Below are 21,107 nucleotides of genomic sequence, written 5' to 3' on the forward strand. Positions count from 1 at the left end.
CAGCCACACAAAGGATATCCTGCAATCCTGCTGGTGTTACTGGGTTCTGCCATCTGTTAGTCCTACCCTTGCCTGAGGTGGACCCACCAGTGCTGGGCCTCAGAAGTTGGTTTTGCAGCTGTAGTGCTACAAAACCGATGCATTATCAGCTTTGCGCTGATCTGAACAGACGCATTGCCTTTTGGCGCCGACGCAGAGGCTGTTTGACAACAGCAGTTTCACATCCTGCGTGGCCCAACAGCGCCAGTTTGCACAGCTCGACGGTGACGCATTTCCTGCATCTCAACGGAGCTCAATGACAACACAGCGACCCGGCTGCGTGGAAAAGATCGACGCATCGTGCCCTCAGTGTTGACGCTTTGCTCCATCAAAGGTACTGTTTCAGTGGGACTTGCGTGATTTTCGTAGCTGGCCTGCTCTTCAATGCTGTCGGCCTGAACTTTAGATTCATCCCAGCCCCTCGTGACCTCAAGAAACGTTTTAGCACTATTGACTTCTAAGCACTGTTTAAAATATCATATCTCGACTTGTACTGATTAAAAGTTTGACGCTTTAGACTTGATTTTCCCTTAACAATAATCTCTATTTTTTAAAATCTGTTTGGAGTCTGTGGTGTTTGTATTGTGTTACTGTGTGTTTTGCACAAATACTTTACACATTGCCTCTTTGGATAAGTCTGTCTGCTTTATGCCAAGCTACCAGAGGGTGAGCACAGGGTATCTTTGTGTGTGTATCTAGCTTACCCTGACTAGAGTGGTGGTTACTGCTTGTACAGGGTGCATACCTCTGCCAGCCAGAAACCCCAGTTCTAAGAGGTCTTTTTGAGGTTGCTCATATCTCCCGACAATGCCATTCACCTGTGGCCAGAGGAGCGTGCTTTTCTGATGCATGACATTTAGATGAGGAAGAACATTTCTAAATTCTCGACTATTGAAAGGTGGACCATTGTCAGATTTCAAAATCAAAGGAACACCCACGTTGCAAAAATACTTTCAAACCTCTCGATGACTCTGTCATGAGTAGCTGACAACAGATCTTCCGCAAGGGGAATACGGGAGTATTCATCAACAATTACTAGTAGATGATATCTATTGTCAAGGTGTCTAAAGGAATCAATTGCAGTTTTCTCCCATGCATGTTTTGGAAGATAAGACATGTTTAACAGATGTGGGGTTGTCTTGGATGGCAAACAGTTGCACAAATGACATGCCTTTAACTCTTTTTCAGTCTTTCATCAAGACGAAGGAACCACTCTCAGTCCGGTAGAGCTTGTTTAGTAGCAACAACTCCACAATGTCCCTCATGGGCCAATTCAATAACTTGTTGGGTAAGACAATCCTCATCCTTTGTAAGATGATGCCTTCTGGGGTAACTGAAAGGTCTTCCTACCCATTTTTGAATTTCTGGTATTCAAGGTAATCATGAAGAGGTTGAGTATGTTTTCGCCACCATTGATGTGTAATAAAGTCTTTGAGTATTAGCAAATCTCTATCAGTGCTCCTTGTGGCAGCAATGATTTAGTCCACCGATAAGGCATCAGGCGTAATGGATTTCACGATTAAGTTAACATAAGCCTCAGCTGCTCTAGTAGTGCTGGGACACTATATTGGCACACGTGTGAAGTAGTCAGCAGGGCTTTGATCTTTTCCTGGATGTGAGGTAACGGGTTTTTAGGAACCCGTTTGGTGCCAGGGGATAACACCCGAAGACCTCTGAGTTCTCCCTGTTCCGGACCACAGAAACACGGAGCCTTCTAGTCGCAGTCAGAGATCAAGTTTTATTGGCAGCTACCAAGTAACAGGTGTCCTAGAAGCACGACAAACACGGGTCATGTGTTCTCAGGAGACTGTTCGTTTTTACAGAACCAGCCTTCTCCTTATATACAAAAATAATAGCTGCAAGCAAGAATTCTTGAGTTTATGATATGGCTATATACATATTTCTACAATAATACAAAAGAGCGAAGTCATGTAGGCAAGCCCGTATTTTAGATGCCCAATTCGTGATAGATTACCTAGCCAGGCCCGGAACTCCCATCAGATATCGGTGAAGCCCCAATAAAAGAAGGCACCTCCTAGTCATAAAACTGGCCATAAACAGGGAGCGTGGACAGGTGTGTATGTGTGTAGAAAACATGATCTGTATGCGGTGAATGGTTTGTGGTATGTTGTGCATTGATGCTATCGTGTTTGGCCACTGGGCGAGGAGCTGCCCAAACAGGTTTGGCTGGAGGCAAGGGAGTCAGTTGGGACAGGTCAGGGGGGAGTCAGGGAAGGTGGACGTGTCCTTTTTAGATCAAGCTCGACCTTTAATTGACTTATCATGAGGGCAAGACACAAGATGGATACCGTTTACAAAATGGAGTCTGAGGGGTCGGGACGGAAACTACAATTCAGGGGTGTTAGCATGCCTCGATCATGACGCAAATGCATAGGAATGATGTCCTAATCATTATCGGTTCGTCGACACCAAATTCGTCATGGTACGTTGATGTTTCGGGACACGGGTATTGGACCTTGATACCGGGACAACGGTAGGGTCCAGAATTTCAGAACCACAGACCCTCCTTTTGCCCTCATATAAGGCAATAATTCATGTTAATCCGAGTCTAAATCTGTATGAAGGAATTCGTGGAGATGCTGCTGTAGCATCATTCTGTTGCTCAGTTCGTCCCTTGACACAGGCTTCCGTACACATGAGGTAGCACAGAGGCCACATAGTGCAGGAGCGCACTGTACACACAGGCAGAACATAAACAGAAGTGCTAAGATCATCCCAATGAAGATCAGTGTTTTCCATCCCCAGGTAGCGATCAGTTCCCAGAACCACCCTAGTAAGGACCAGTCCCCTTTTTCTACGTGAAGGGAACCAGATATCTCGTGTAGCTTAGAGATGGCCTGGTACACTGTCGGTGAGTTATCAGGGATGAAAATGCAACAACTGGATTTGATCACTCTACACACACCACCACGATCGGCGAGTATGATATCTAGGGCAACTCGGTTCTGAAGGGTCATAAGTCGATCCGACTGAAGTTCGGTCGTCAAATTGCCAAGGGCTCCGGCCGTTGTAATCACGGCGGATTCAACTATCCTCGATAACTGGCGAATATTCCTGCTGTTCACCATAGGCCCCCAAAATGGCAGAAAACCCTTTGCGAAGTCAGCGAATTCCTGACCCGCGGTGTCGTCTTTACTCACGACCCCTCTAGCTGTCCTTGTCCGATGGTAATCTGCTCTGGCCGTGTAGGTGGGAGGCAGCAGAAACGAGATAAAGCATGTACCTGAGAAGTCAGGGGGCAACCAGGTGTAAGCTTGGTCATGGCAGACGAAATACGTGCCTTTGGCTGCTAATAGTATAGGGGAAGTTCGGGAAGTGAACACATAGGTTTCCGTGCATATACTCTTTCCTAATTGTGCTTTGGGATCCCTGCCGATACCTTGTAAGCATAAGTGACCTCGGTTGGGTACTATCCAAACTGGGCGGGATTTCTTTACTGTCTGGCTCTTACTCAGGTAAACCCCATATTTAGTTACGTTCCAACGAGTGTACGGAGTGAGTTCATCTTTGGGAATCGTTAGATATGTGTCGAACTCTCTACTCATATTTCTTATCCCTGCTACTAGTGCCTTGTTACTGGAATCACTCTCAGTAGAACGGGTCGGGTATGGTTCTAGGGCGAATAGGAACATGGTCTGGAAAGCCCACAGAGAACCATAATAACTGAATGGCAGGATGAAGTATGGGATACCCTTATCAGTCGTGTGTGGCATGAGTCCACATATCCAACAGTTCGATGTGTTCATTATGGACTGGTGTTGGTGTAGAAGTTGAATGAATGAGTTATTTACAAATTCGAGTCTTCTGGGAGACTCGTGTTCAGGTAGAGGGTGAAAGTAGTGTGGAGAGATAGTAGGAGGAGGCGGTGGCCGGGTGTCATTTGAAAAAGTAACTTGGAATACGAATAGAGTATAACCAGTCAAAAACATCGTTATGCTACACAACATTAAAATACATGTTATCAAAAACCATCTTTTGGCCAGTATAGTGCATAATTGTCTTTCAAAATTCAAGAGTCTGGTAGGTCTCTTTACCCTAGGAAACTCCATCCTCTAGTTGCTGCCCGCGGTGGTAGGTTGGTTCTGCCAGGGAGTGCGCTCTGTTCAGTCCGGGGTAACTCCCTTGGACCAACCAGAACCGTTGACCTGAACGTCCCCAGCTGCACTCCCCAGACTTCAACCGCGATCCTAGCAGCAGAACCGGATGGCGGTTCAAAAATCAAAAATGAGCAAGTTTCCTGAGAGTGAGAGAGCTGAAAAATCAAAAATAGTTCTTGGGGGAAGGGAAATCACATTAGTTTTTTTTTTTTTTTAGTCTCTTTGTCTCGACCTTAGATTATATTGTTGTTGTTTCCCATGTACGGTGTGGTCTTCAAACAATGTCTTAGGTTCTGAAGTGTCCAACTGCATTGACGGTGGCACAAATCCTTGTAAAATATGATCACTCTCCTTTTCGGTACCAGTTTCTTTTAAACGTGCATCGCTGAAAGGGATGAAGCGAGGTATGGATTCTGTCTCGGAGTCGGCAATTCCTTCGTTGACCCACCGGTCGTATGGAAGGGGCAGAGGGACCCGTTTACAATGGGTCCCGTGCACCCAGTTCTTTTTGCCTTCCACCCGAACAGCTGATCTCGTGGAAAGAAGTACCAGGTAAGGTCCGGTCCACCTCGACTGGCCGTTGTTTGTGCGCTGGAAATTCCGCACCAAGACCCATGTGCCGGGTGCGATGGAGTGACCTGGATCGTCAGAGGCTGGCGGAGAGGAACTGTGGACCTGTTGGTGTAAAACACGCAATTTAGTTGTCAATTCGCACAAATAGTCAAGCAGTACGGGGTGTTCTATTTCGCTGAGTTTGTTTGGCCTTGGCACGCCCCAGACGTTGGCTGGGCGGCCAAACACTATCTCATGGGGGCTAAGTCCTAACCTGGAATGGACTGTCATTCTGGTTGACAAGAGTGCTAGCGGCAAGGCGTCAGGCCATTTAAGACCTGTACAGGCTTGGATCTTGGCTAATTTGAGCTTTAAAGTGCCATTGTAGCACTCTACTAATCCAGCTGATTGGGGGTGATTCGCAGAGTGAAACTTTTGTTGTATGCCTAAACACTCACACACTCTCTTCATCACGCGTCCTACGAATTCACTTCCATTATCACTCCAGACGATTCTAGGCATGCCAAATCTCGGGAAGAACTCTTTGACAAGGGCTTTGGCAGTTGACAAGGCAGTATTGTCCTTAAGGGGGTACGCTTCCACCCACCTGGAGAAAGCGCAAACAACCACGAGCACATACTTCAGATTGTTGCATCTCTCCATGTGAATGAAATCGAGCTGCAAAACCTCGAACGGATACGTTGGCGGCGCAAAATGACCAGCTGGAGTTGGGGTTCCCCGACCGGGATTGTACTTCAAACACACCATACAGTTTCTGACCACATTCTCTGCATATTTCGGGATATTGCTATTTTGCCATACTGGGGCCAATACTTTACAGATTCCTTTCGAACTGATGTGTGCAAATCCATGAGCCATTGTTACTACTGCAAGTACATAGGCGTTAGGTAATAGCCATCGCTGGTGTTCTGACAATTCGACCCAACAACCATTCGCATCTAACCTACCCTTACTTTCTCTCCATTCATTCACCTCTTTCTCAGTTGCCTCGGCTTGTATAGATTTCACGCTTTCGATGGTGTCCTCACACATTCCCACATCAGTAAACCATCTAGCGGGACCTACAACATACATCCGACTCATTGTGTTCCTTGCAGTCTCTTTCGCAACCTCTTCTGCAAACGCATTCCCGCGGCCAACATCATCCTGAATCTTTTTGTGTGCACTGCATTTTACAATGGCAACTTGTAGTGGCAAGGTCAGTGACTGGAGGAGCTCATTAACTAGCTGACCATGTTGTATCTTTGCACCATGTGACGTAAGAAACCCACGTTCACGCCACAATCTCCCAAAACTGTGAGCCACACCAAAGGCGTATTGGCTGTCAGTGTACACATTCACTCGCTTTCCTTTCGCTAACACACATGCTCTGGTAAGCGCAATTAGCTCTGCAGCTTGTGCAGAATTATGGGAAATGCACGCGGTCTCTATAATGGTGTGTAATGTCGTTACGGCATATGCTGCAGTCGTATCACCATTCGGCAGCTTGAAACATGAACCATCAACCCATAAAGTATCGTTGCATTCAGGAAGGGGAGTGTCCTGTAAGTCTACTCTCCCTTTTGTCTCTTCTTCTGTCCTAAAACAGCAGTCATGGTTATCAATCTTGTCTGTTTCTGTCGGAATGGGTAATAACGTTGCGGGATTCAGTGTATCGCACCTTTTTATGTGGATGTGACTTGCTAGCAGTGTAAGTTCGTAACTGGATAGTCGAGCGCTAGTAAGGTGTTGTGTCTTCGTCCTGTTTAGTAAAATGTCTACTGTATGCGGAACCATAACGATCAGAGTATTATTCATGACTAATCCAGCGGATTGTCGGATGCAGACAGCTGCTGCGGCGGTAGCCCTCAGACAACTTGGTAGGGCTTTAGCCACAGGGTCTAGAGTTGCCGAAAAATACGCGCATGGGCGCTGTCTGTCCCCAAAATGTTGTGTTAAAACTGATAATGCACAACCTTCCTTCTCATGGACATATAATGTAAAAGGCTTACTGTAGTTGGGGTTTCCCAACACAGGAGCCGAACATAATGCATCACGCAACTCGTAGAAACTCGTCTGGCAATCTTCAGACCAAGGCATAGGATTTGGCGTGTCTTTGCAGAGTAGTGCCAGCTAGGGTTTAGCTAGTAGTGAGAAATTCGGTATCCATTGTCTACAGTACGATGTAATGCCCAAGAAGGCTCGAACCTCTCTCTGTGTCCTTGGGGCAGTCAGTTCTGCAATTGCCTGTATTCTTTCTGGTGTCAGTCTCCTTCCCTCCTTCGACAAGATGTGACCTAAGTAGGTTACTTCTTGTCGGCAAAATTGTAGTTTGGAAAGAGAGACTTTGTGCTTCATGTCACATAAGTTACGTAATAATGATAACGTTGCTTTCTTGCAAATCTCTTCAGTGTCTGCAGCGATCAGCAGATCGTCTACGTACTGAATCAGAGTTGAACCACTCGGTAGAACAATCGTGTCTAGTTGTGTTTTCAGGGCCTGACTGAATATTGATGGGCTTTCACAGTAGCCTTGAGGAGCGCACTTGAAGCGGAAGCTTCGTCCTCCTAAATTGAATCCAAAAATATCTCTACTCTCCTCAGCAATCGGGATGCTGAAGAAAGCGTTCTTCAGGTCAATCACCGAGAACCAATTTGCTGAAGCTGGAACCATCGTCAATAAAGCAGTAATGTCAGGGACAACTGGAAACTGTGGGATAACTATCTTGTTCACTTCTCTGAGGTCGATCACAAACCTATACACAGGGGGCTGTGAAGGATCCGTACGCTTTAAGACCGGTAAGACTGGACTGTTACAAACATTTCCTGTTGTTTCTTCGATGACGTCCTTATCAATCAGGTCATAAACAATCGTCAATAACGCCTTTTCACATTCGCTAGATATTTTGTATTGGGGAATACGTGGCAACCTAACGTTGGCTTTCAATGTTATGACATATGGTGCTATCTCCAAACGACCTACATAATTAGAACCATTAGCCCAAGGTATATCAGGAAGTGATGACAATTCAGTCGGAATATTGTCCTTTGACAAATACATTGGAGAAATGACTTTCTTACCTAAAGTAAGTTGTACTCCCAAGGGGGAACAGTACAAAGTCGCATATAACCTTTTTAGCAAATCCAAGCCTAACAAATTTTCACCGCAACCTGTTGTAAGAATGAGGGGTGCTTCTAATTCGCATGGGCCAATAGAAAGAGATACAGGACTGGAGATCGGGTTTCTAACAGGGGCGCCAGAGAAACCTACTGAAACATTCATTTCGCCAGACAAAGGTGCGCCAGGAAGTTTCGAGTGCATGATAGAACTTTTTGTAGCACCAGTATCCAGCAGAAATGGCTCTGACACTCCTGAGGTAATTACCTTGACAGAAGGTCCATTCTGATCTACTGGAACTGAAACAACTCCCTCTCTTTGTCCATGGCTGTCCTAGCAATCGTTACCCTCATTTTCATGTTCGGTGTAATAGTCGTCAGCATAGTACTGAGCTGACCTGGACGACGCATTATTCTGTTGGTCAAAGCTGTTCATCGAATTCTGAGGCGGAAAAGAAGTTGTATTTTGCGTGAAATTTCCACGGCCCCTACCTCTAGGGGCATGTTGAACACCTCTTCCCCTTACACCTGAAGCACCGCTCAAACGTCGCGCAAGAGCCGGACAATTACCTTTAAAGTGACCCTCTTCTTTGCAATACGCACATTGATTCGGGCCATAAGCAATACGCTGATGGGAAAACTCGTTTCCTTGCGCGTTTCTCGAATACTGCTGTTGTGGTTGATAATTGGGCTGACTACTCGTGCGAGGCGGATAGGCTTGCTGGAGAAGAACTTTAGTTTTTAAATCTTTCGCCTTTTTGTCGACTTTATCTAGCTCGTCTTTGCGCCTATTTTCATAGTACTGGGCTGTAGCTAAAATTTGAGCTGACGTAGAGACAGCCCAAGCACTCTCTGAATCTTTCAGTTTATTACACAGTTCAGGGATTAAATTATGTACGAACTTGTCTACAAACAATCTTTGGCCACCCTCGGTAGCCATATCCTGACCACTATGATCGGTGAAAGTCTCCTCAAATCTTGTGAAAAAGTCAGACACATTCTCATCTTTCTTCTGCTTGCACGCAGATAGCTTGTCCCAGTTTACGCGTACTTCAGGCATTATCGTTTTCATGTACGCAATAATTCTACCGGGAAGTTCAGCTATTAACGGCTCAGGTTTAGAACCACCAATTTGTCTAGCATCCATTTGGCATTGGATTGAGCTTGGTGTTTAACACCTCTCTAATTTGACGGTAAGTCACTTCATTACCTTGTGGTATTTTCTATATTTCTTCTTTTACTACTTCACCTGAGAAATTCTTTAGTTATTTAGTAATCTTTTTTTCATCTGCTTCTTCCAGCGCTTCAATGAAATCATCAAAGGTTTTGATCTAGGCACTCCATCTGTCGCCCATATTCTGCTTTTTGGCTGTATTGAAGGGAAGAGATGGTTTTAGGAATGCCGCAACATCATAATCTGTGGAACTTTCTGCTGTTGGAGGGGATCTCGCTCCTGCAGCCTCTGCTGCCCGTTTGGATCAGCACCTTCATCAAGCGCTAACCGCTTGCTTACATTTGAGTCATCACGCATGCTCTCTGGTTGTGAGGCAATGTCTTCTTCTTCGCTGGTGAGTACTGATTTGGTTTCTTGCACAGGTTCTTCACCCTTCTTGTCTCTTTGCCTTGTACCTGGTTTTCACTTCCTTTAGCATTTCTTTGCATCAGAATTATTTCCCCTATTAGCACTTTCTTGCACTCGGTAGTCACTGCCTTTAGTGCTTCTCTGTCCTGGTTGTTACTGCTTTTAGCATTGTCGTGTTGTATGAATGGTGGCTCTGGGTTAGGCTGTGGCACAGTATCACTTGTTTTTACTTTACAAGCACATTTATAGTCACAGAAAAATGTTCTGTAAGCCTTTCTCTTTTTTCACCGGCCTTGCAATGGTTGGAGTGGCGCTTTGACTCCACATAGGCCAAGTGGAAATTTTTACTTCGATTTAGGCACACGGGGCACGTACAAGCAGTTTGCTGGACCATTGCAAACTCACCAGGAGAGCACTCTTGATTATTTGGGTTGTGGGGTTTATATAACCCCATATTCGTCACTAGTTGTAGCGTCCTCCCCAACTGGGATACATGCACATGATCATGCCACACAGGGAGCTTGGTATTTCACGTCATTATTTCTTCCTTGTATAATCGTTAACTGAACATTCTACATCATGACCTCTATCACCCACACACATGCACTTACGTCATTGTTCTACAGAGGCTGTCAAGTACCAAAGGGTCCCGCCATCTCTAACTCACGAGACACTACAACCAAGACTCAAGATTTTGCCAGAGCATGTGATTTTTAAATCCAGTGGTTTCCTTTTATCAATGATCGGTTTCAGGTGTGCTGGCCTAATTGCTTCAATCACAGAGAATAGGACTACAACTCCTAGGATTCACTAATTTGATAAATAAAAGTCGGGACTGAAAACAAGGCTTGCCGGTGGTCGGAAATTTACACTCTGTGCCCTCCCTGTTGACCCTCAGCTGAAACCAGGAGACTGTTGAGGGACAAAGGTGGGTAGAAGTGGCCAGCCCTACGATTTCATTGAGGTGGTCAAAAGGTCAGTGCGGTCAACTACAATTGACACTCTAGTTATTCGATATTCTGTTCCTTATTATGTGTACTCCGAGTCTTAGCAGAGGCCCTGACAAATGTCAGATTTTTATGCTAACTATAAATAATAAAATTCCATACAATAAATGTGCATAAAACTACTTTACATAGTCAGTGGTTAGGAAACCAGTTGTAGGAGGTTGGAATTGTAAAGTTAACCTAACGCTGAGCTAAGTGCTCATTTGTAACTAACAAATATGACTGTGTGTTTGATCATTCAAGTGGTAGTAGAAAACAGTTATGTATTAAAAAAAGAAGCTCAACATATAAAGCTAGAATGACATACTATAAAGGGCTATAAGTGAGGTGTTACCTATATTACATACCTCTCATTTGTGTTTTCCTCTGCTGAATGGTACATATGAGCAGCTACCTTCGTAATTAAGAAAAACCTAAACAAGTAAGATGTATTATACGATTCTGAATACGGTGAGAGTAAGTAGCTAAGTAGGCTTAACATTCTGCTTTAGAACATTCTGATTTAAATATATAGGCAATCCTATGTAGTGGGACATAGTGTTATTGTTTTTTTATCGTCTTACTTATCATCTCTCCTTGTCTGTGTGTGACTGTGTGTCATCGACGGAGACAGTTTGTGCAGTTCAACTGAATGTCCGGTTATGGGTTTCCATAAAATGCAGGGAGAAAATGCCATTCTCGTTGTACTGCTACTATTTACATTTGAAGTGAGCATTTATATTTGTCCTTGTCTGAGCACAGTTGTGGCTCTAGCCTCTAGCCTGAACAATGAATTTGTACCATTCATCAACATTAAGTACTCTGTCACAAGTACCTCTTTTTGAAAATCCTATGTCTCTGCAGACATCATGGTCCTAATTGATTGACATCTGCCAATATTTCCCTGAAGAAAGGTAGGCATTTGGACAAAATTGTGACACCAGAATATCATAGCCAGAACATTCTGTTGCAGGAAATATCCTCAACAGTAATATCCCAGTTAAGAATGATGTTATTTAGGTATATTTTTATTATTATTGTTAAATATATTGTTGTAAAAATATCTTTGATAGTAATATCATTGTATTGGTATATTTGTTATTTTTAAGTGTGTTTTTTAGTTTGCTTTATATGTTTTAATGTTAAACTGTTTACGTGTTTTTATATTATTTAAATCTATGTAAATTGTTTTTAATTTATAATTTTCACATTTTACAGGTGTGAATATTGTATTTTTAATGTTTTTACAGATTTTTTCATAGCTAAAAGTAAAATGTTTCTTGAATGTTTTAAATTTAAAAGTGTAATATAACATTTATAACATAGAGGTCATTTACAAATGTAAACAAATTAATGTAACTTAAAAATATTTAGGTTAGATTTATATTTTGCTACAGTACTATAAACAAACGTATATTTGTTTTTTAAATTATGAAATAATATTTTTTTCAAAAATTGACATTTTAAATATAATATTGTATTTAATGATTTAGTGTTTGATATACGTTTTGTCGAATGTGTATATATATATATATATATATATCTGAGCTCCAACTACCAGTTCCCTCTAGTTGAGTCAGCACACGACCGCACACGAAAGGTGGTAAGCCTTTTAATCAGGGTATGGGAAGGCTTCTGTTCTCTGCTTGGATAAGACAGTCAATTCCTCCGCCTGACGCGTTTCGTAATTCTTACTTCCTCAGAGGCTTGTGGAGTTGAATGCGTGCATCATGGTTTCAGTCCCTTTAATGTTATTAATTACGCCCTCGGATTGGCCAGTCAAATGACTGTTGCATTGTGGGGATTGAAGTCCTGATGTTTACTTCCGTTGATGGTGGCACTAATTTCTGTCATCATTTCAAGCCCGCGGATGGGCCGCAGCTAACAGCGACTTCCCTCAATCCCGCGTGTGTGGCCCACAGGTTGGCGTGGAGTATTCCAGGCCACGTGTCCCTCACTCTTCGGGCAGTGCGCGACTCAGCGGCCGGGGCAGCCGCTTAACATCTGAGCTCCAACTACCAGTTCCCACTAGTTGAGTCAGCACACGACCGCACACGAAAGGTGGTAAGCCTTTTAATCAGGGTATGGGAAGGCTTCTGTTCTCTGCTTGGATAAGACAGTCAATTCCTCCGCCTGACGCGTTTCGTAATTCTTACTTCCTCAGAGTCTTGTGGAGTTGAATGCGTGCATCATGGTTTCAGTCCCTTTAATGTTATTAATTACGCCCTCGGATTGGCCAGTCAAATGACTGTTGCATTGTGGGGATTGAAGTCCTGATGTTTACTTCCGTTGATGGTGGCACTAATTTCTGTCATCATTTCAAGCCCGCGGATGGGCCGCAGCTAACAGCGACTTCCCTCAATCCCGCGTGTGTGGCCCACAGGTTGGCGTGGAGTATTCCAGGCCACGTGTCCCTCACTCTTCGGGCAGTGCGCGACTCAGCGGCCGGGCAGCCGCTTAACATCTGAGCTCCAACTACCAGTTCCCTCTAGTTGAGTCAGCACACGACCGCACACGAAAGGTGGTAAGCCTTTTAATCAGGGTATGGGAAGGCTTCTGTTCTCTGCTTGGATAAGACAGTCAATTCCTCCGCCTGACGCGTTTCGTATTTCCTACTTCCTCAGAGGCTTGTGGAGTTGAATGCGTGCATCATGGTTTCAGTCCCTTTAATGTTATTAATTACGCCCTCGGATTGGCCAGTCAAATGACTGTTGCATTGTGGGGATTGAAGTCCTGATGTTTACTTCCGTTGATGGTGGCACTAATTTCTGTCATCATTTCAAGCCCGCGGATGGGCCGCAGCTAACAGCGACTTCCCTCAATCCCGCGTGTGTGGCCCACAGGTTGGCGTGGAGTATTCCAGGCCACGTGTCCCTCACTCTTCGGGCAGTGCGCGACTCAGCGGCCGGGGCAGCCGCTTAACATCTGAGCTCCAACTACCAGTTCCCACTAGTTGAGTCAGCACACGACCGCACACGAAAGGTGGTAAGCCTTTTAATCAGGGTATGGGAAGGCTTCTGTTCTCTGCTTGGATAAGACAGTCAATTCCTCCGCCTGACGCGTTTCGTAATTCTTACTTCCTCAGAGTCTTGTGGAGTTGAATGCGTGCATCATGGTTTCAGTCCCTTTAATGTTATTAATTACGCCCTCGGATTGGCCAGTCAAATGACTGTTGCATTGTGGGGATTGAAGTCCTGATGTTTACTTCCGTTGATGGTGGCACTAATTTCTGTCATCATTTCAAGCCCGCGGATGGGCCGCAGCTAACAGCGACTTCCCTCAATCCCGCGTGTGTGGCCCACAGGTTGGCGTGGAGTATTCCAGGCCACGTGTCCCTCACTCTTCGGGCAGTGCGCGACTCAGCGGCCGGGCAGCCGCTTAACATCTGAGCTCCAACTACCAGTTCCCACTAGTTGAGTCAGCACACGACCGCACACGAAAGGTGGTAAGCCTTTTAATCAGGGTATGGGAAGGCTTCTGTTCTCTGCTTGGATAAGACAGTCAATTCCTCCGCCTGACGCGTTTCGTAATTCTTACTTCCTCAGAGGCTTGTGGAGTTGAATGCGTGCATCATGGTTTCAGTCCCTTTAATGTTATTAATTACGCCCTCGGATTGGCCAGTCAAATGACTGTTGCATTGTGGGGATTGAAGTCCTCATGTTTACTTCCGTTGATGGTGGCACTAATTTCTGTCATCATTTCAAGCCCGCGGATGGGCCGCAGCTAACAGCGACTTCCCTCAATCCCGCGTGTGTGGCCCACAGGTTGGCGTGGAGTATTCCAGGCCACGTGTCCCTCACTCTTCGGGCAGTGCGCGACTCAGCGGCCGGGCAGCCGCTTAACATCTGAGCGCCAACTACCAGTTCCCACTAGTTGAGTCAGCACACGACCGCACACGAAAGGTGGTAAGCCTTTTAATCAGGGTATGGGAAGGCTTCTGTTCTCTGCTTGGATAAGACAGTCAATTCCTCCGCCTGACGCGTTTCGTAATTCTTACTTCCTCAGAGGCTTGTGGAGTTGAATGCGTGCATCATGGTTTCAGTCCCTTTAATGTTATTAATTACGCCCTCGGATTGGCCAGTCAAATGACTGTTGCATTGTGGGGATTGAAGTCCTGATGTTTACTTCCGTTGATGGTGGCACTAATTTCTGTCATCATTTCAAGCCCGCGGATGGGCCGCAGCTAACAGCGACTTCCCTCAATCCCGCGTGTGTGGCCCACAGGTTGGCGTGGAGTATGCAACAGTCATTTGACTGGCCAATCCGAGGGCGTAATTAATAACATTAAAGGGACTGAAACCATGATGCACGCATTCAACTCCACAAGCCTCTGAGGAAGTAAGAATTACGAAACGCGTCAGGTGGAGGAATTGACTGTCTTATCCAAGCAGAGAACAGAAGCCTTCTCATACCCTGATTAAAAGGCTATTTTGAGTGACTTCCCAAATCCTCTTCTATTTCATTAAAAAAATTCTGATATGCAGTCTCCCAAGATGGCCACCAGAGACAAAAGAGCCCAAATGTAGCCCAAATATCAGCCAGATGTAGCCCAAGTATAGCCCAATGACAGAATGTCCCAGAGTGTTCTAAAGAACAACTAGAGCGCTAACAGTCTTACGTATGACAAACGTATGGCACACCAGAAGCCATCTTGATTGGAATGAAGTGGTAAGTCTGAAAACATTTAATTTAACCCCTTCGATGCTGATGACGGAACCGTTCCGTCATCAGTCACGGCTGAGCTGTGCTGATGACGGAACGGTTCCGTCACGACCGCGCCCTGTTCTGGAATGTCCAGCACAGGGCGCGGCTACGGCGCCGCGGTCAAGGTGTTAAAAAGGAACAAAATGAGGGGGTTCATTTTGCCATAGAAACTATGATTAGCAGCAGACGTCCCTGGTGAGCAGTAGCTTTACTACAGTGATCTAATGAGCAACAAGAGTGCTAACATTCAGAATTTATGGCAAATGTGTGACACATCAGAATGCCTTCTTGATGGAACCAAAGTAAACAAGCATTGAAAATGCAATAGATCTCGCCCTCGTTTAAGTTAAAGCCATTCTGTTTGTAATGAGGTGGCTTTTTAGCTTTGCTTTTATTAGTGTTTTTAAAACTTTCATGTAAATAACATACATGCATATGTATGCATATATGTATATGTATGCATGCATTTATATTTGTATTTATATAGATATGCAGGTTATATATGTTTATGTATGTATATATATATATATATATATATATATACACATACATAAATGCATATGCATATATATGCATATATATATGTGTATATGTGTGCGTGTAGAGAGAGGTAGAGAGGTAGAGGTGTAGAGGTAGAGAGGTAGAGGTAGAGAGGTAGAGACTAGTAGAGAAAGAAGTAGAGCGAGGTAGAGAGGTAGAGAGAAGAGAGTGAGTAATAGAGTAGAGAGTGAGTAGTAGAGAGTAGTAGAGAGCAGTAGAGAGAGTAGCAGAGAGTGAGTAGTAGAGAGTGAGTAGTAGAGAGTAAGTAGTAGAGTGAGTAGTAGAGAGCTGTAGAGAGTGAGTAGTAGAGAGTAGTAAAGAGTGAGTAGTAGAGAGTAGTAGAGATTGAGTAGCAGAGAGAGAGAATAGTAGAGAGTAGTGTAGAGTGAGTAGTAGAGAGTAGTAGATAGAGAGTAGTAGAGAGTGAGTAGTAGAGAGTGAGTAGTAGAGAGTAGTAGAGAGAGTAGTAGAGAGTGAGTAGTAGAGAGTAGTAGAGAGTGAGAAGTAGAGAGTGAGTAGTAGAGAGTAGTAGATAGTGAGTAGTAAAGAGTGAGTAGTAGAGAGAGAGTAGTAGAGAGTGAGTAGTAGAGAGTAAAGAGTAGTAGAGAGTGAGTAGTAGATAGTGAGTAGTAGATAGTAGTAGATAGTGAGTAGTAGGGAGTGAGTAGTAGAGAGAGAGTAGTAGAGAGTAGTAGAGAATGAGTAGTAGAGAGTGAGTATTAGAGAGTAGTGGAGTAGTAGAGAGTAAGTAGTAGAGAGTAGTGGAGAATATTCCAAAGTTTGGCACAGCACCACTTGCACAATAAGTCCAATCAAATCATATCACTTAGAGTCCTTATTGAAGCGCTGAATCTTGGTGTATATTCAAATGCTTTTATTTTCCTTAAGTTTATGTACCACAGCCAGCTGACACGTTTCGTTCTGTACAACAGAACTTGTTCAGGGCGTTCTTATTTCCTTCAAGTTATGTCAGTATCCTGTTGTCATATAACTAGATATTTCTTCCAAATGTTAGATGAGACGTAAGTACATTCTTATTCAAAGTGACTAGGTATCAATTCAATTTTACCCACACAATTCGGGCAGACTTGAGTAATTTATAGCATCCTCAAAGTCAGTCTTTCAAAAATTCCAAAGTATAGGACATGATAATCCAAATCCAAATGTTTCTCAAGAAAAGTCATTTTCAATCGTTCGGAATTTCGGCGTTTGGGCAGATATGACCCAGGGACCCCCAGTATGCAAGGGGACTTAGTCCCCCCTCTGCAAACGTGCCAGTGGCCTGCGTTGCAGAGAGGTGTAAAAAGAGGCATAGCCTCATTACACCTCTGTGCAATGCAGCCCCTGGCGCATACTGGAGGTTTCAGGTGGGCTAGTTGCCCCCCAGGAACCCCCAGTATGCAAGCGGAATTAGTTCCCCCTCTTCAAACATGCACGGGGGCTGCGTTGCAGAGAGGTGTAAAAAAGGGTGTGGCCTCATTACACCTCTCTGCAATGCAGCCCCCTGGCGCATACTGGAGGCTCCTGGTGGGCTAGTTGGCCCCCAGGGACCCCCAGTATGCAAGGGGAATTAGTTCCCCCTCTGCAAACGTGCCAGGGGGCTGCGTTGCAGAGAGGTGTAACAAGGGGCATAGCCTCATTACACCTCTGCAATGCAGCCCCCTGGCGCATACTGGAGGTTCAAGGTGGGCTAGTTGGCCCCCAGGGGCCCCCAGTATGCAAGGCAAATTAGTTCCCCCTCTTCAAACATGCACGGGGGCTGCGTTGCAGAGAGGTGCAAAAAGGGGCGTGGCTTCATTACACCTCTCTGCAATGTAGTCCCCTGGCGCATACTGGAGATTCCTGGTGGGCTTTCAGGTCTTATATAGTTAGGAATTAGCATTAAAAAAAACTTTAAAATTCACTGAAAAAAACATAGGTTTCAGGCCTTATATAGTTAGGAATTAGCATTTAAAAAACCTTTGAAATTCACTGAAAAAACCATAGGTTTCAGGCCTTATATAGTTAAGAATTAGCATTTAAAAAACCTTTAAAATTCACTCAAAAAACTATAAGTTTTAGGGGTGTTATAGTTAGCTGGACATTTCACTCATACAAAACCATTGAAATTGCTCCTATATAGTTAGTTGTACTAACTATATTTCGCGCACCCGCAATCCACTGCTGATGATGTCACATATTACATCATTCATGACATGGTCAGTGACATCACTGACGAGAGAACGCCCACCGCGAGGAGAGCGGGCCCGCACTGGAGCCATGGCGGTTTCGGTGCACAACGGGAGGTGCGCTCAAGCTGACAGCAGTAAGACACAGCAGTCAGAGCTGGCTGTATGTATCGACCCACAAGGGCATTATTCCATCACGGATTTCACCCGACCCAACCAACTTGGGTAACACTAACCTTGCACTACAAAGACCAGAAGGCCAAGGGATTGGCCCCGCCCACTGGGGCATGACTTTGTGATATAATTCGTGCAGGTAATGAAGTCTGGCTGAAAAGGACTTTGCCATTGAAGAAGGGAACGCTGTTCCCGAAACGCGTCTGGCGATATTGAATTTTGCTGTTACTACCAGCTGTCTTTGCCTGTTGTTGCTGCCAGCAATAAATATTGAGGAATCACGCACTTGTTGGTGTCTCTCATAGGGGCTAACTTTGTTTGATGGTATTTGAGCGGCTTTGCTCGGCCGCGAGAGAACGCCCACCGCGAGGAGAGCGGGCCCGCACTGGAGCCATGGCGGTTTCGGTGCACAACGGGAGGTGCGCTCAAGCTGACAGCAGTAAGACACAGCAGTCAGAGCTGGCTGTATGTATCGACCCACAAGGGCATTATTCCATCACGGATTTCACCCGACCCAACCAACTTGGGTAACACTAACCTTGCACTACAAAGACCAGAAGGCCAAGGGATTGGCCCCGCCCACTGGGGCATGACTTTGTGATATAATTCGTGCAGGTAATGAAGTCTGGCTGAAAAGGACTTTGCCATTGAAGAAGGGAACGCTGTTCCCGAAACGCGTCTGGCGATATTGAATTTTGCTGTTACTACCAGCTGTCTTTGCCTGTTGTTGCTGCCAGCAATAAATATTGAGGAATCACGCACTTGTTGGTGTCTCTCATAGGGGCTAACTTTGTTTGATGGTATTTGAGCGGCTTTGCTCGGCCGCGAGAGAACGCCCACCGCGAGGAGAGCGGGCCCGCACTGGAGCCATGGCGGTTTCGGTGCACAACGGGAGGTGCGCTCAAGCTGACAGCAGTAAGACACAGCAGTCAGAGCTGGCTGTATGTATCGACCCACAAGGGAATTATTCCATCACGGATTTCACCCGACCCAACCTTTTGTCTCTGGTGGCCATCTTGGGAGACTGCATATCAGAATTGTTTTAATGAAATATAAGAGGATTTGAGAAGTCACTCAAAATGTGCCCTAATTTTTCTTTCTTCAGCACTAATCATAATTTCTATGGCAAAAGGAGCCCCCTCATTTTGTTCCTTTGCAAATTAAATGTTTTAAGTGTTAACACTTTATTCCAATCAAGATGACTTCAGGTGTGCCATACTTTTGTCATAATTAAGACTGTTAGCGCTCTAGTTGTTCTTTAGGACACTCTGGGGCATTCTGTCATTGGGCTATAGTTGGGCTACATCTGTCTGATATTTGGGCTACATTTGTTTTTTTTGTCTCTGGTGGCCATCTTTGGGCTACATTGGGCTACATTGGGCTACATTGGGCTACATTTGGGCTCTAACATATATATAGCCCAATGTAGCCCAATATATATTTTTTCAAAGTTAATTTTCATAAAAACCACTGGAGCACATATCTTGAGACATAGCAAAGGCACATCGGGCTACCAGTCCCTACAATTTTGCCAAGTTTGGTGGAAAACCATTCAGCCGTTCGGGCTAAAAGTGAGTTCAACCGCCCTACGGAAATTAACATGGGGAAAACACGTTTTGGGACCCCCCTTTTATCTTGGCCCCCGCTTGACGAATCCCCCCCAAACTTTCAGGGAAGGAGCGGAGCGCCGCGAGGCAAAGTTAAGGAAAATTTCAGGAAGATTCCTCAACCGGCGCCAAAGTTATTCCCAATAGAATGTTGCGATTTCCCTATGGAAAACAATCCTAACTATATATACCTACTGGCTATCGCCAGTAGGTAATATATATATATATATATACATATATATATATATATATATATATATATATATATATATATATATATATATATATATATTCCTGCTCCAAGCTCCTCCAGGTAATCGTACCTGATAAAGAAGAAAGCACTCACAGGGGGGTTTCTGATCAGATTTATTCAAAAAGACGGAAACTTGGGCACACCAGATGCGTTTCGGCACTCAGCCTTTGTCAATTGCTGCAAAGGCTGAGTGCCGAAACGCGTCTGGTGTGCCCAAGTTTCCGTTTTTTTTAATAAATCTGATCGAAAACCCCCCTGTGAGTGCTGTCGTCTTTATCAGGTACAATTACCTGGAGGAGCTTGGAGCAGGAATACACAGACAGGAACACCCCCGTCAGACGTGCACCCGTTCTTGAGTGCAGCAGGCTGGTGTTCTTGGAGCTATATATATATATATATATATATATATATATATATATATATATCTTACCCATCGCGCGTTGCTGCGATCTCCGAAGAAAGGAAATTCAAGGACACTCGTTATGATAACATTCAATTTACATTGTGTCATTTTTATTGAAACTTATTCATTTTAATATGGAAAATATTTCAAAGTGTTATTTTAATTCTATTTATTTATTCGAGTGCTTGTGGATACATGATTTTTTGTTTTTCCGTCTGGTGCGTACATCTTCAAAAGATTATAAGGGCCCTGGGCGGCCGATATTTAAAGAAAATGTATACCAGAAACCTTCGCGGGAGTGTACTCAACAACTTCCCAAAGTTTCCTGGCGATCGAATGAATGCTGTTTTAATTCTATTTATTTTTTCGAGTGCTTGTGGATACACAATTTTTTGTTTTTCCGACTTGTGCGTACATCAGTATTCGAAAGATTATGAGGGCCCTGGGGGGGCCGATATTTAAAACAACTTATGCCAGAAACCTTCGCGGGAGTGTACTCAACAACTTCCCAAAATTTCCAGGCGATCGGATGAATGCTGTTTTAATTCTATTTATTTATACGAGTGCTTGTGGGTACACAATGTTTTGTTTTTCTGTCTTGTGCGTACATCAGTATTCGAAAGATTATGAGGGCCCTGGGGGGGGCGATATTTAAAAAACATATGCCAGAAACCTTCGCGGGAGTGTACCCAACAACTTCCCAAAGTTTCTTGGCGATCGGATGAATGGTGTCTTAATTCTATTCATTTATTCGAGTGCTTGTGGACACACGATTTGTTGTTTTTCCGTCTGGTACGTACATCAGTATTCGAAAGATTATGAAGGCCCTGGGGGTCCAATAGTTTAAAAAAAATAATGCCAGAAA

The 21,107-nt window shown here is 44.5% G+C and overlaps 1 protein-coding gene across 2 annotated transcripts in view; it reads left to right on the plus strand.

Annotated features, from left to right (window-relative positions):
- Nucleotides 1–21,107, plus strand: part of LOC144769768 (N-acyl-aromatic-L-amino acid amidohydrolase (carboxylate-forming)-like) — a 263,725-nt gene that overhangs the window by 19,564 nt on the left and 223,054 nt on the right. Inside the window, exon 1 of one of the 2 annotated variants that reach the window (XM_078654189.1) lies at nt 9,274–9,393. The exons of the other annotated variant lie outside the window; for it this stretch is intronic. The gene's annotated coding sequence lies outside the window, so the exon portion shown is untranslated. Of the gene's footprint in view, nt 1–9,273; nt 9,394–21,107 lie in introns of those variants that run through there. 2 annotated transcript variants of the gene reach the window in all.

This window comes from Lissotriton helveticus, chromosome 1_1 (assembly GCF_964261635.1).
Source record: "Lissotriton helveticus chromosome 1_1, aLisHel1.1, whole genome shotgun sequence".
Classification (NCBI taxonomy): Eukaryota; Metazoa; Chordata; class Amphibia; order Caudata; family Salamandridae; genus Lissotriton; species Lissotriton helveticus.